At 46.7% G+C, this 13,742-nt stretch overlaps 1 long non-coding RNA gene across 1 annotated transcript in view; it reads left to right on the plus strand.

Moving 5' to 3' along the window:
* The first annotated feature begins 319 nt into the window (after window positions 1–319).
* Window positions 320–13,742, plus strand: part of LOC146062811 (uncharacterized) — a 49,378-nt gene continuing 35,955 nt past the window's right edge. The window contains exons 1-2 of the long non-coding RNA XR_014471532.1: window positions 320–378; window positions 461–829. This is a non-coding gene — a long non-coding RNA (uncharacterized LOC146062811). The remainder of the gene's footprint in view (window positions 379–460; window positions 830–13,742) is intronic.

The following is a 13,742-nucleotide window of genomic DNA, read 5'->3' on the forward strand; positions in this document are numbered from 1 at the left end:
CAAACGAAAACGAAGCATTAATTGATGGGGTCATTAGCAATTACAAATTATTATTTGGAAAGCAGACAGGCCTCAATATTCCGTATGAAAAGAGAGACAGCATATGGAGGAAAATTGCGAAAACAGTATCTGCAGTATCTAAAGTTCGTAGAGATGCTTCAGTATGTAAAAAACGATACTCCGATTGTAAAATTACTGTCAAAAGGAAATTGTCACTGATGAACAATCACCAAAAAAAAACAGGAGGAGGAAGTCCCCTTCTTGTTGAATTTTCGAATTGGGAGAAGAAATTGAGAAGAAAACTAACTCCATCGGCAGTGGTTGGAATACCACAGGCTATAGACAGCGAGCCCTTAACATACAAAAAATTCTATGATGGTATGTATTTTAGAAAATTATAATTATATAAAATTTATTTAAATTTATTATCCAAACTTAAAATGCTACTTTTTTTTTACAGAAGGGCCATCTACAAGTCAAAATCATAACAATGATTTGAATAAAGGAAAGAAACGAAAACCAAATACTATGAAAGAGAAATATAGTAATCCTGCCAGTCAGGAACATTTGGATGACCCACGGAAAAAAAATTTCAAGAAAGGTTTTTTTTTTTTAATAACCAAAATCTGCGGGTTTATAAATATATTTTTTTGAAAATCCTACGTCTTTCTTTTTTTTTAAATGATTATTGCATGTTTCATTGTTTATTCAGGTGTTGGTTCAAATAATTCAACATACAAACAAAGGAGTCAAATGTGTGTGGATGAGGACTGTCTAGAATCTGAAGTTTACTCAGCAAAATCTGCAAATGTGATTGCACAACCAAAAAGTGAGTTTTTATGCTTTATAACTTTTACATTTTTAATCATTTTTCATTGTATTTTGTTCAAATAATCTATGGATTTTTTAATGACATAACTGCGAAAAAAAACACACTACAAATGCAGTATAATTTGTAATTTTCTTGACAATAGAAAATTAGTACATGTTTAGTTTTCCATCATCAGGCCTTGCAATGTTTTGAGAATTGCCCTAATTATGTTGTCAGCTTAGCTTTCCGCTTGCCTTTCACATTCAGCGTTATTCTCACGCGATAGCCCTGTCTGCTCAGCGTATTTTTCATCACCAGGATGCTTAACCACAGGCCAAATCACCGCTGCTGCTGCTCTACCCCCAGCATTCACGCAAAGCCACATGAGTAAGAAAAAGCATACAACTTGTGATCGAGTTGTGATACCATGCCCATGTCTATTGCATGGACAAGCTCCTAGTGGCGGGGTTTGATAGCGCGCGTGTCTCCAGCACAAAGGTGGGGTGAAGTATAGTATCGTTTGCAGCTCAATAAATAGGTACATTTTTACAAATGCTCATTATGGGGTGTATTCACTGTTGGTCGTTAGGTCCATTCTGTCTAAAACAGCATATTTTATGCCTGAAAAAAAACTCTAGATGAATTGTAGTATTCACTATCATTTTTTCTAGACAGTCTAAAGCATTTCACCTGTCAACTCTTTTCGTTTGCCTCGCCTGTCTAAATGAGTCATTTAGAATTTTTGTTTCACTTTGTCTAAACTCAGCCATGTTAATCTGATTTAGCCTATTCAGTGTCTGATTGTCTAAATGGATTCTACAGTTTTCAGGCAGGATTTAGACAATGTGAACTGGACAATTTCTTCTGTCGGGACTGCTCTACAAAACATAAACTATTAGTTTATTTATGTAGTTTTTTAAATGAATCAATGTAATTTATTGTCATTTTGCTTATAAATAAATTGTGTATGTTTATTATTGCCTATATGAATATATTTAGATTTTTTTTTTTCTTTTTTTTTTACTCTCTCCATGTAGCAGTGTATAAGAACCAGCACCAGGCCCAACCAGCCAGCAGGGTAATGCCACAGCCGGGGGACACTTATTATATAAGGTCCCACGGCCGAAGCATTAAACTACTGACCAGTCAGCCTGGGCAGGGGTCCTGGAGAAGTGGGGACCCCCCCCCCCCAATGAAGGGGTCCCCCCTCCAGAACTTACTTGCCCAGGCTGAAGCCTGGGGATGTCCCCGGTGCCCCTGGGCTTTGGGCACCGGGCTGATGAGGGTGTAAAAATAGAAAGAACCATTGGGTTCTGCTGTGGAACTATGAGTCCTAGCAAGCCTGGTTCGCACTTTAATGCACACAGAGCCCATTCATGTAAATACTTACCTATCTTGATAGTAGTTCGGTCCCCTCGTCCAGTAGAAATCCAGTATGGGTACCTGTGGAGGGAAACCATACTCACCCGGGTCCTCAAGTCCTCTTCATTCCAAAGTAGGCATCCACGGAACTTTGCAAAATAAAATAAAGCAGAATAAAATTTTAAAAAGCAGGAGGGTGAAGGTGGGAAGCAGCAGGGGGGTGAAGGTTGGCAACAGGGGGTGAAGGTTGGCAGTAGCAGGGGAGCGGAAGGTGGGTGCTGGTGGGCAGCAAGAGGGTGCAGGTGGGCAGCAGAAGGATGCAGGGGGGTGAAGGAGGGCAGCAGGGGGGTGAAGGAGGGCAGCAGGTGGGTGAAGGAGGGCAGCATGAAGGTGGAAGCAGGGGGGGGGCAGAAGGTGGACGCAGGGGGGGCAGAAGGTGGACGCAGGGGGGGCAGAAGGTGGACGCAGGGGGGGTGGGCAGAAGGTGGACAGGAGGGGCAGAAGGTGGACGCGGGGGGGGCAGAAGGTGGACGCGGGGGGGGGGGCAAAAAGTGGACGCAGGGAGGGGCAGAAGGTGGACGCAGGGAGGTGGCAGTTGGGCAGAAGGGGGTGGCAGGTGGGCAGCAGGAGGGTGCTGGTGGTTGAAATCAGCAGGAGGGTGCAGGTGGGCAGTGGGGGGTTGCAGGGGGGTGGAGGGCAGCAGGAGCGTGCAGGGGGGATGCAGGGTGGCAGCAGGGAAATGTAGGAGGGCCAGGAGGAGATACACGGGGAGGGGGGGCATCCATGTTGGCTGCACGTCAGGCGCGCTGTTAACTATCAGTGGCAGCAGAACGAGGTGGGGGTCACCTTGCTGGGCCAGCTGCATCAGGCAGGAGGGTGGGTGCTGCGGCTTTCAGCCAAGGGGGGGGTGAAATTGCCAAGAGGGGGTGAAATTGCTTGTTGCCAGGAGGCAACACACACACTATATATATATATATATACCCCATCCTCCCCTCAGCAACTGCAGACACCCCCCTCCTCCCAGCACCCGGGGACAGCTCACCCCTATACCCCCTCAAAATTTTTATTTAAGCAGCAGCAGTAGTAATATATATATACAGATGGGTCAGGTCCCATCCTGGCTGGCGGGTCGCCAGAACGTCCGCGCTGGCGACCCGCCAGCAGCCGCGCCAGCGAATACACTGAGACGCGCGTGCGTCTCACGCGCACGCGCGTCTCAGTCTCCGTCGCCAGCACGACGGAAACCCTGTCCGTCTCCGCCTCAGGGAGACGGACAGGGTTAGGGGGGGTTAGGGGGGGATGCGGGCAGGCGGCGGGGACCCCGGGTTACCGCCGGCAAGCCGGCGGGGACCCGGGGAAACGGATAAAAGCGCCGTCGGAAGGGGACGCGTGCGCCTCTCGTGCGCGCGTGTCCCCTTCTCACCATCGCCATGGCGCTGGCGGGGGATGGCGGCTGGCCCACACTGCCTAAGATTTACAACATAGTAATGGTGAAGGAGGGGTTATGAATAGGTCTGCTGTACTTGTAACGTGAACGGCTGTGATGGTTTGGCCTCAAATTTATATTGTTTTTTTTTTTCTAGTGCTTAATCTGTTTAAAGGGTGAATTTTCAAAACATTCTGCTTTATATTGATTGATCAAAATGATAAAGGGTCTGGGTCATTGCCTGTCGGCCTAGATTGACAGACGTGTGCAAAGTTGGAGTATTGCTTAAGAACTACTGCTGGTTTTATAATCTTTGAAACATTGCACGTTGCCAGAATAGAGGTGTCAGGTCCTCCGGCCGCCGCCGGTTCTGCAGAGCATTGCGCCGCATGCATTACTCACCTGCACGGGCGCTGTACTCCTGGCGGTGCTACACCCGTCACTCAGCGCTTCCCCGACCTGGTGTCACTGGCAGGGACGGCGGTAGGTCCTCTGGGGGACCGGCTGTTCCCGTGGTCGGCTCCTGGGACAGGCGCCGCCATCTTGCTTGTGGCATTAGGCAGAAGGGAGCAGGGTCTGATATAACCTCTGATTGAAGGTTGGGCCTGTGACATCACTGCCTGGAGGAATAAAAGGCTGGGCCGCCTATCCTCCAATGCTGCTGCGACTTCTGCTTTGTGCTCAGTGTCCTGCTGACAGCCAGTGAGAGTGTACACAGCTCCAGGTCTCTCTGAGTCCTATTTGCAATCAGAAGCATCTCGTTATCCTTTCAAGTGCCTCCTGAGTTCAGTTTACCTTCCAAGTGTCTCCTGAGTTCCGTTAACCCTTCAAGTGCCTCCTGAGTTCAGTTTACCTTCCAAGTGTCTCCTGAGTTCCGTTAACCCTTCAAGTGCCTCCTGAGTTCAGTTAACCCTCCGAGTGTCTCCTGAGTTCTGTTAACCCTCCGAGTGTCTCCTGAATTCTGTTAACCCTCCGAGTGCCTTCTGAGTTCAGTTCACGTTTCAAGTGTCTCCTAAGTTTTATTATTATTTCAAGCGTCTCCTGAGTACAGCTATATCCATCTGTTCCAGCAAGCGTCCTAATCTCCTTGGAGGCTCCTGATTGGGGGGCCGCGACCTGCTGGGTGGACGCAGCTAAGTCCAAATCCCCTTGCGGGGGTCCCTGGTGAAAACCGCCACTCAGTTAGACTCCGCGCCTCTGATTAGGAGTATAGCCGAACTCCTTGGAGACTCCTATGAGACGCCAGTATATTCGACCAGCAGTCCTTTCTCCACCATTGGCATCCGTGTCAGAATCCACGCCCCCAGTGGATCCACAACAATCCGTTGTGACAGTTAGCAGCAGCCAAATGGATTCCACACCCGGGGTCGATTTTAATACGGAGCTACTGCAAAGAATTGTGGCCCGCCTGGAGGTCTCCCAAGGTCAGCTAACTCAAGGTCTCCAGGATATTGCTCATCGACAAGAAATAATGCAGGCCTCTGTTTCTCGAGAGGTTCCAGTCCCGCCTGCTCCTGATCCGGTCCGGGTGGTAGCCCTGCTGTCAGCATCACCAGGGCATCTACATCTCTCTGCACCCAGCAAATTCGATGGAACCCCAAAATTGTGCAGGGGTTTCCTCAACCAATGCGATGTACAGTTTTCACTCCTGGCATCAAGCTTCCCGACCGACAAGTCCCGAGTTGCCTACATTGTCTCCCTTTTGTCGGGATCAGCTCTGGACTGGGTATCTCCTCTCTGGGAGAGGAACGATCCACTACTCTCCCAGTATGATGAATTTATAACCCAGTTCCGCAGAATCTTCGATGAACCGGGTCGAGCAACTTCAGCTGCTCAGGACATCATGCGGCTAAGGCAAGGGAATCGTCCGGTCGCACAGTATGTGATCCAGTTCCAGACCCTAGCCTCCGAGGTCGCTTGGAATGAAGAAGCACTAGTATCCGCATTCTGGAGTGGACTCTCGGATAGGTTGAAAGACGACCTAGTGTCCCGTGACCTACCCGTCAAGCTAGATGAACTTATTTCACTTTGCAATAAAATTGACTTGAGGTTCAGAGAGCGTCAGGCGGAGAGATCTCGAGGGGATCGTTACAGGAGCACTCCTCCACCACTACTTCAGGTCTCTTCACCCGCAACAGTCGACGAGCCTATGCAGATAAATCGGGCTCGACTCACTCCCCAAGAGCGACAGCGTCGTTTCCAAGAGAGACTTTGTTTGTACTGCGGACAGGCCGGTCATCAAGTGTCTCAATGTACCCTTCGCACCAGTCGAGTAACCCAGGGCAAAGAGAAAGAGGTAAGATTGGGCCAACTCTCTACCTCCTCCACAATGCCCGATTCCGTCATTGAAGTGCAACTTTCTTTCGCAGGTCAGACGTTGATGATCCAAGCCCTTCTGGACTCCGGAGCTGCCGGGAACTTTATTTCTGCCAATTTTGTTGAATTATATTCTTTACCCATTAAAGCAATTGAAAATCCACTACGTCTGACTGCAGTTGATGGGAGTTACATCCCGAACGGGTTAATTGAGTCTTGTACGACACCGCTAACACTGGGTATAGGGGCACTCCATCGAGAGAGTATAGAATTTTTTGTTATCCCTCGAACCACTTTTCCTTTGGTTTTGGGTCTGCCGTGGCTTCAGAAACATAATCCACAGATTGACTGGTCAGCTATGCAAATTGTAGCCTGGGGTCCATCTTGCTCTCAAGGTTGTTTAATGAAAGTGGTACCTCTACAGTCAGTTTCCTCCGATAAGAAGAGTCGAATTCCTGCTCCCTATCAGTCCTTTGCTGATGTTTTCAACAAACAAGCAGCTAATATCCTGCCTCCCCATCGCAAGTGGCACTGTCCCATTGATCTGGTTCCAGGAGGGATGCCTCCACGTGGTCGGATCTATCCCCTATCCATCCCTGAAACCCAAGCAATGAGTGACTACATCTTCGAGAATCTACAGAAGGGATTCATCCGTCCTTCTTCGTCCCTGGCCGGAGTGGGGTTCTTCTTCGTCAAGAAGAAAGATGGAACCCTAAGACCCTGCATAGACTACCGAGGTCTGAATGATATAACAATAAAAAATAAATACCCATTGCCCCTGATTCCGGAACTCTTTGATCGCATTAAGGGAGCAGTTGTCTTTTCCAAATTAGACTTAAGAGGGGCTTACAATCTCATTCGTATCAGAGAGGGGGACGAGTGGAAAACGGCCTTTAACACCAGGGACGGCCATTACGAATATTTGGTCATGCCGTTCGGCCTCAGCAATGCCCCCGCAGTCTTTTAGAATTTTGTGAATGAAATCTTTAGGGACCTACTGTATCTGTCCGTTGTAGTATATTTGGACGACATCCTCATATTCTCCAAAGATTTAGAGTCCCATCGGTCACAAGTGAAGGAGGTTCTTCAACGACTTCGAAATAATCACCTATATTGTAAACTTATTGTGGAGTATAGTTTGGGACGTCAGTCCTTTAGGACGTTAGGGGTCTAGTATCTGAAGGGTCTAGTTATAAAGGGTCATCTTAAAATTAATAGCAGCGTTATACCCGCGTTAACCCGAAGGAAACCAGAAGGTAAAGAACAAACCATCATTACTGCTGAAGGACTGCATTATACCCAAAAAACTCAGGAATATCATGTGGCCTCAACTCACCTTTGCCATGAGTGGACCAGGCCCACCACCCCTACGGCTGAGAACACCTGGACTACCCCCAGCCCTACCCCTCATGGTGAGCATGGAGCTGTGAGGGGAAGCAGCAGGGTCAGCCTATGCACCAACACTTCACCCATCAATCCCTTGTAAAAGTGTCAGTCCCCTGCAAATGTGTGTTCATGTCTTTTCTCTCCCCCCCCTCCTCTCCTGCAGCACACATCAACCCCACCATGTGCTTTTTCCTGTATTGTGTACCTCCGCAGATTGCACACCCTGCCAGCGCTGACCTATGCAGTGCACCAAGCTGGTTGCCTCAGATGGTATCTCCGCGGACAGGATGTGGATCATGTGGATGTTTCTGTGCAGGGTTTATCATACTACTACAGAAGTATTTGCTTTTCAATATATGCATTGGGTCCTTGTATGGCTCGCCCCTTACAGTGTAACCTTCGTAGTGCGCCCTCCATGGCTGCCTCATCTGGTGCACTTGTGAATGGGATGAAAAATACATGGACCTGAGTATACATTGAAATCATCCATTTTGGGTAGTTTCTTTTAGGGGTAATCTATCTCACCCTGGGTAATCCTACGCAGAGCGCCTAAAATGGCTGCCGCACTTGGTACCTTGTCAGGGTGGAGTACACAACCCATGGAAGTTATTATCCAAAATGCTGCATCACTCCTGCATTATGCTTACTGTGTGCTCAGGGGCTTTTGTCTGTGACATGTCTGTTACTGTACCTCCAACATCCTCTGTATTATGTGCATTGTTTTTTTTAATGTCTGTAAGCGCCTTGAGTCCTGCTGGAGAAAGTGCGCTATATAAATTTTACTTACTTACTTACTTACTAAACTTGAAAAATGCATTTTTGAGCAAGCCTCCGTACCCTTTCTGGGATACATAATTTCTGGTCAAGGCCTACAAATGGATCCAGAGAAGGTTCAGGCGATTCTAAACTGGACTCAGCCCACTACTCTACGAGCAGTGCAGCGATTCTTAGGATTCGCCAACTACTATCGGAAATTTATCCGGGGTTTCTCCACCATCGTTGCACCCATCACCGCTCTAACTCGGAAGGCAGCCAATCCGGCTGTTTGGTCTGCTCAGGCACTATTCGCTTTCCAACAGTTGAAACAGGCCTTCATCTCTGCTCCTGTTCTCCACCAGCCAGATCTTGCAAGACCTTTTATTTTGGAAGTGGACGCTTCCTCTGAGGCTGTAGGAGCCATTCTGTCTCAAAAATATGAAGATGGGTCCACACATCCATGTGGGTTTTTCTCCCGAAGGTTTTTACCCGCTGAAAAAAATTACGCAATCGGGGAACAGGAACTTCTGGCACTTGAGGAGTGGCGATACCTCCTCGAAGGAGCTCAGTTTCCCATCCAGATCTACACGGACCATAAAAACTTGATCTATCTCCGAAACGCCTGATGCCTTAACCCACGACTGGCGAGGTGGGCGATGTTCTTCACCCGCTTCAACTTTAAGCTTTCCTTTCGTCCGGGTTCCCAGAACACTAAAGCAGATGCCTAATCCCGCTCTTGTTCTCCTGATGCTGAGGAGAGACAGCCATATCCTATTCTGGATTCCTCTGTCTTCGCGGCTACCAGAATAGTCAAAATTCCAAGAGGCAAGACTTATGTAGGGCCTTCCCTCCGAAAGAAATTACTCCATTGGGCCCACTACTCCAAGTTTTCCGGGCATCCTGGTGCAAGAAAAACCTTAGAATTCCTCCAAAGGAAATATTGGTGGTCAACGATAAGAACCGATGTACAGGACTTCGTATCTTCATGTCCAGTGTGTGCCCGACATAAAACCTCACGCCAACCCTCTGTAGGTAAACTTCTACCCCTTCCAGTTCCTGCAAAACCATGGACCCATATAGCCATGGATTTCATTACGGATCTACCTCCCTCTAATGGCTACAATACTATATGGGTGGTCATCGACCGTTTTTCCAAAAGGGCCCACTTCATCCCTTTGAAGGGACTTCCCAGTGCACCAACTTTGGCACACCTTTTCATAACCCAGATCTTTCGTTTACATGGCTTACCACTTTAAATCATATCTGACCGGGGTGTCCAGTTTGTAGCCCGATTCTGGAGGTCTCTTTGTTCCGTCTTCCAAATTAAATTAAAATTCTCTACAGCCTACCACCCTCAGACCAACGGTCAGACTGAAAGAGTTAATCAGGATTTGGAGAAGTTCATCCGACTCTACCTATCATCCTCACAGGACAATTGGCTTGAACTCCTACCCTGGGCAGAGTTCGCTCACAATAACACCTATCACTCTTCCAGCCGAACCACTCCTTTCTTCACTGTTTATGGGATCAACCCTCGTGTCCAGAGCCGAATTTCCCATTAGGCACGTGAGGCACCGGCCTAGGGGCGGCACATGTTTGGGGGCGGCACTTGGATGCCTGTGATAGTACTGTCAGCCCAAAATGTACCAATAACTGCAAAATATCCACTGTACTGTACTATATTCCATCTTAAATAGAGTGTAAATGGATAGGACATGCAGATACTGCCCCTATAAACTGTCCTACTTAGTAAACATTATTGTTGTGCCTAGGGGCGCCCTCCTCCCTAAATCCGCCCCTGCTCGTGTCCCAGACTTTTCCAAACTCCCTGGTAATGAATTACCTGCAGTTCAATCTTCTGTAAAAATTTTTGCAAACATTTGGAAAAATGTACAAAAAGCCTTACAACAGGCCTCCAGTAGGTACAAACTCAGTGCTGATCGGAGAAGAAGTGCTGCTCCACCTTATAAAGTTGGTGATCGTGTCTGGCTATCAACTCGGCATATTCGTCTCAAGGTTCCATCCATGAAATTGGCTCCTCGCTACATTGGACCCTATGTAATCCAAAAAATAATCAATCCTGTAGCCGTTCGGCTGAAGCTACCATCTTCCTTACGAATCTCCAATTCATTTCATGTTTCACTCTTAAAACCTTTAATTCTCAATCAGTTTCGAAAAACTCCACCTGGAAGGTCCGGTATCCGAGTACAACAGGATGTGGAATTCGAAGTAAAACAAATATTGGATGTTAGACGACGACAGGGGAAGGTACAATTTCTAGTGGACTGGAAGGGATACGGTCCTGAAGAAAGAATGTGGATCGATGCTTCCAATATTCATGCACCTCGTTTGATTGAAAGGTTTTGGAAAAATAATCCTAAGAAGTGTCCGGTGTCCACTCATAAAAGAGGGGGTACTGTCAGGTCCTCCGGCCGCCGCCGGTTCTGCAGAGCATTGCGCCGCATGCATTACTCACCTGCACGGGCGCTGTACTCCTGGCGGTGCTACACCCGTCACTCAGCGCTTCCCCGACCTGGTGTCACTGGCAGGGATGGCGGTAGGTCCTCTGGGGGTCCGGCTGTTCCCGTGGTCGGCTCCTGGGACAGGCGCCGCCATCTTGCTTGTGGCATTAGGCAGAAGGGAGCAGGGTCTGATATAACCTCTGATTGAAGGTTGGGCCTGTGACATCACTGCCTGGAGGAATAAAAGGCTGGGCCGCCTATCCTCCAATGCTGCTGCTACTTCTGCTTTCTGCTCAGTGTCCTGCTGACAGCCAGTGAGAGTGTACACAGCTCCAGGTCTCTCTGAGTCCTATTTGCAATCAGAAGCATCTCGTTATCCTTTCAAGTGCCTCCTGAGTTCAGTTTACCTTCCAAGTGTCTCCTGAGTTCCGTTAACCCTTCAAGTGCCTCCTGAGTTCAGTTTACCTTCCAAGTGTCTCCTGAGTTCCGTTAACCCTTCAAGTGCCTCCTGAGTTCAGTTAACCCTCCGAGTGTCTCCTGAGTTCTGTTAACCCTCCGAGTGTCTCCTGAATTCTGTTAACCCTCCGAGTGCCTTCTGAGTTCAGTTCACGTTTCAAGTGTCTCCTAAGTTTTATTATTATTTCAAGCGTCTCCTGAGTACAGCTATATCCATCTGTTCCAGCAAGCGTCCTAATCTCCTTGGAGGCTCCTGATTGGGGGGCCGCGACCTGCTGGGTGGACGCAGCTAAGTCCAAATCCCCTTGCGGGGGTCCCTGGTGAAAACTGCCACTCAGTTAGACTCCGCGCCTCTGATTAGGAGTATAGCCAAACTCCTTGGAGACTCCTATGAGACGCCAGTATATTCGACCAGCAGTCCTTTCTCCACCATTGGCATCCGTGTCAGAGTCCACGCCCCCAGTGGATCCACAACAATCCGTTGTGACAAGAGGTGTGTGCTTAACACACTGAGCATATGTATAATAAAATGATGTATTGTTTGCAGATGTTGTCCTTTTTTTTCAATTTTTGTATAAATACGTCTTAATTGTCAATTTTTTGGCATTATTTAATTTGATTATTTCAAACAGTTACAATAAATAATTTTCAATCTGTCTAGAATCTGAAAGAGACCGTCCATGGAAACGAATCTTAAAAGATGATTCTGAGGATTCAATCGAAGAGAACAATGACACTTCAAATTTGCAAAACTTGGAAATACTTATCGAAAAAGCACAACACATCCAGATTCCTGGATCCCCACAAATTCAAGAAAATAAAGATACAAGAACATCTGTATTTGAAATCATTAATTTAACAGAAGACCAATGTAAAATACCAACTGAAAATTGCACCCTGGAGATAAGGGACATAATAAATTCGGCTATTGATCTAAATAATATCCAAATTAATCATGAAAACGACAAATTCATCAAGGAAATAAAAGATTTAAACAAGATTTTCCATGATTTCAATAAGAGTTTTGCAGATGGTCAAAGAAGGCTGATTGAAATATTCAACCATATCTCTATCAATATCTGTGCTTTGAAAGATATCCAAAAGAAAAATTTGGAAGTGAAAATTGAGAAAATAAAAATTCTTTCTGGCAATTACCAAATGATATCCGAACAGGAAGATGATGTTTCTGAAAGAAATGATGATTTACCAAAGGAAAGTCTAGTAGACAGACCAAAACGTGAAATCAAACGGCCAAAGAGATTGGAGGAAGCAGAGATGTAGTAAGTAATATATTTCTATTATTTTATATTCACATAACTTCAAAGTCTGGTATTTCATTATATTAATAAATCAATAAATACAGGTCAGGATGGCTTTCAATCCCTATCTTGCTTAATGTTAAAAATGCAGCAACGTTTGTGGGAGTACTGGCTAAGCCAACCTTTCTTCCTCCACTCTAGCACCCTCTCCTCTCTTCATCCCCCTCTCCTCTCCTTCATCAACCCCAAAATGTTCAACAATGTGCAGTAATGTGCTATCTCTTCACCTGTATTAAATGCTCCTTAGTAATAATTCCACTCCTGCATGTTGTGAGCGGTCTGTTACGCCACTCTAGCAACATAGCGGTCTGATATCAGACATTACTAATCCTTCCTCAATTTCAGCTGGTCATTTCTTTGTCTACATATCCTTTTTTTCTTATGGTGGAAATACATCTTATACACCGTGTAACGATCAGATCAGGTGATCGATCAAATTAACGTATGCCTCCTGTTATGATTATCTGTCCGGTGAATGTATGTCTGATATTGGTGTAATAGTTATGTCTCCTGTAAGTATTGGAATCAGGACATGTCTTGTATGTAAACTGTAGGTGACCCTGGTTTAAGTTTGAGGCCTGTATTTCCTCAGTGTGACATCTGTGGACTCCTCCGGAGTCAGGATGTAAGATAAGATCTGAGCCCCTCATAAACCATGGTCCAGAAGAAGAGGTTAGAGTTTGTCCCCTTCCTTAACATCTCTTATCAGTGGGTCTGCTATGCAAGGAAAGAGGATCAATCACTTTGAAAACAGCAGACTGTACATTGCCAGGGACCTTCCACACTCCTTCAGCATGGAAAGAGTGGAATCCCAAGGGTGGGAGGGATGAGGGAGTCTGCAAGGTATAACTAAGACCTTCTCCCTATAGTCAGTGTCACTACCTGGGGGTCTAGCAAAACAGGCTGTAGGCGACGAGAGATTTCTTGTGGAGGACCCCCCCACGTCAGGATCTGTATTTAAGTGTAAGATAGGTTCTGTCTTTTTTCCCTTTTTATTTTTGAAATTGCATTTAAAACTCGTGTGTACTTTTAAAATCACTGTAAAATCTTGTAACTATTTTTGTCTAAAGCTCTGTAGTATTTCTAGGAATAAATAATACATATTCTCAGTCCTGGTTCTGTGTTCTTAAGACTCATTAGCCTCATAAGAGAAAGGCTGGAAAACGTTACCATTGTTATCTTGTATTGTGTGGTCAGGGGCGAGCCAAGCCGCCCCTTGCGCAGTTTCAGGCGCTAAAATCAGGTTTTGGCTGGTGGCAGTGTACCTCAAGGAAAGGACCCGAGTGTCCTGAGTGAACCCCAGTCACGGCCGGCGCTGCTCAGATTGACGTATCGGAGCAGGCGACCGGTGGGTCCGTGACATTTGGTGGCAAGCGGTGGGGTGGAGAATTCATTTTTCTCTTTAAGAACTTAAGTGAGTGTGGGTAGAATTTTGTGAGAAATACCCA

The sequence above is a fragment of the Crinia signifera genome, chromosome 3, assembly GCF_055691185.1.
Source record: "Crinia signifera chromosome 3, ASM5569118v1, whole genome shotgun sequence".
Classification (NCBI taxonomy): Eukaryota; Metazoa; Chordata; class Amphibia; order Anura; family Myobatrachidae; genus Crinia; species Crinia signifera.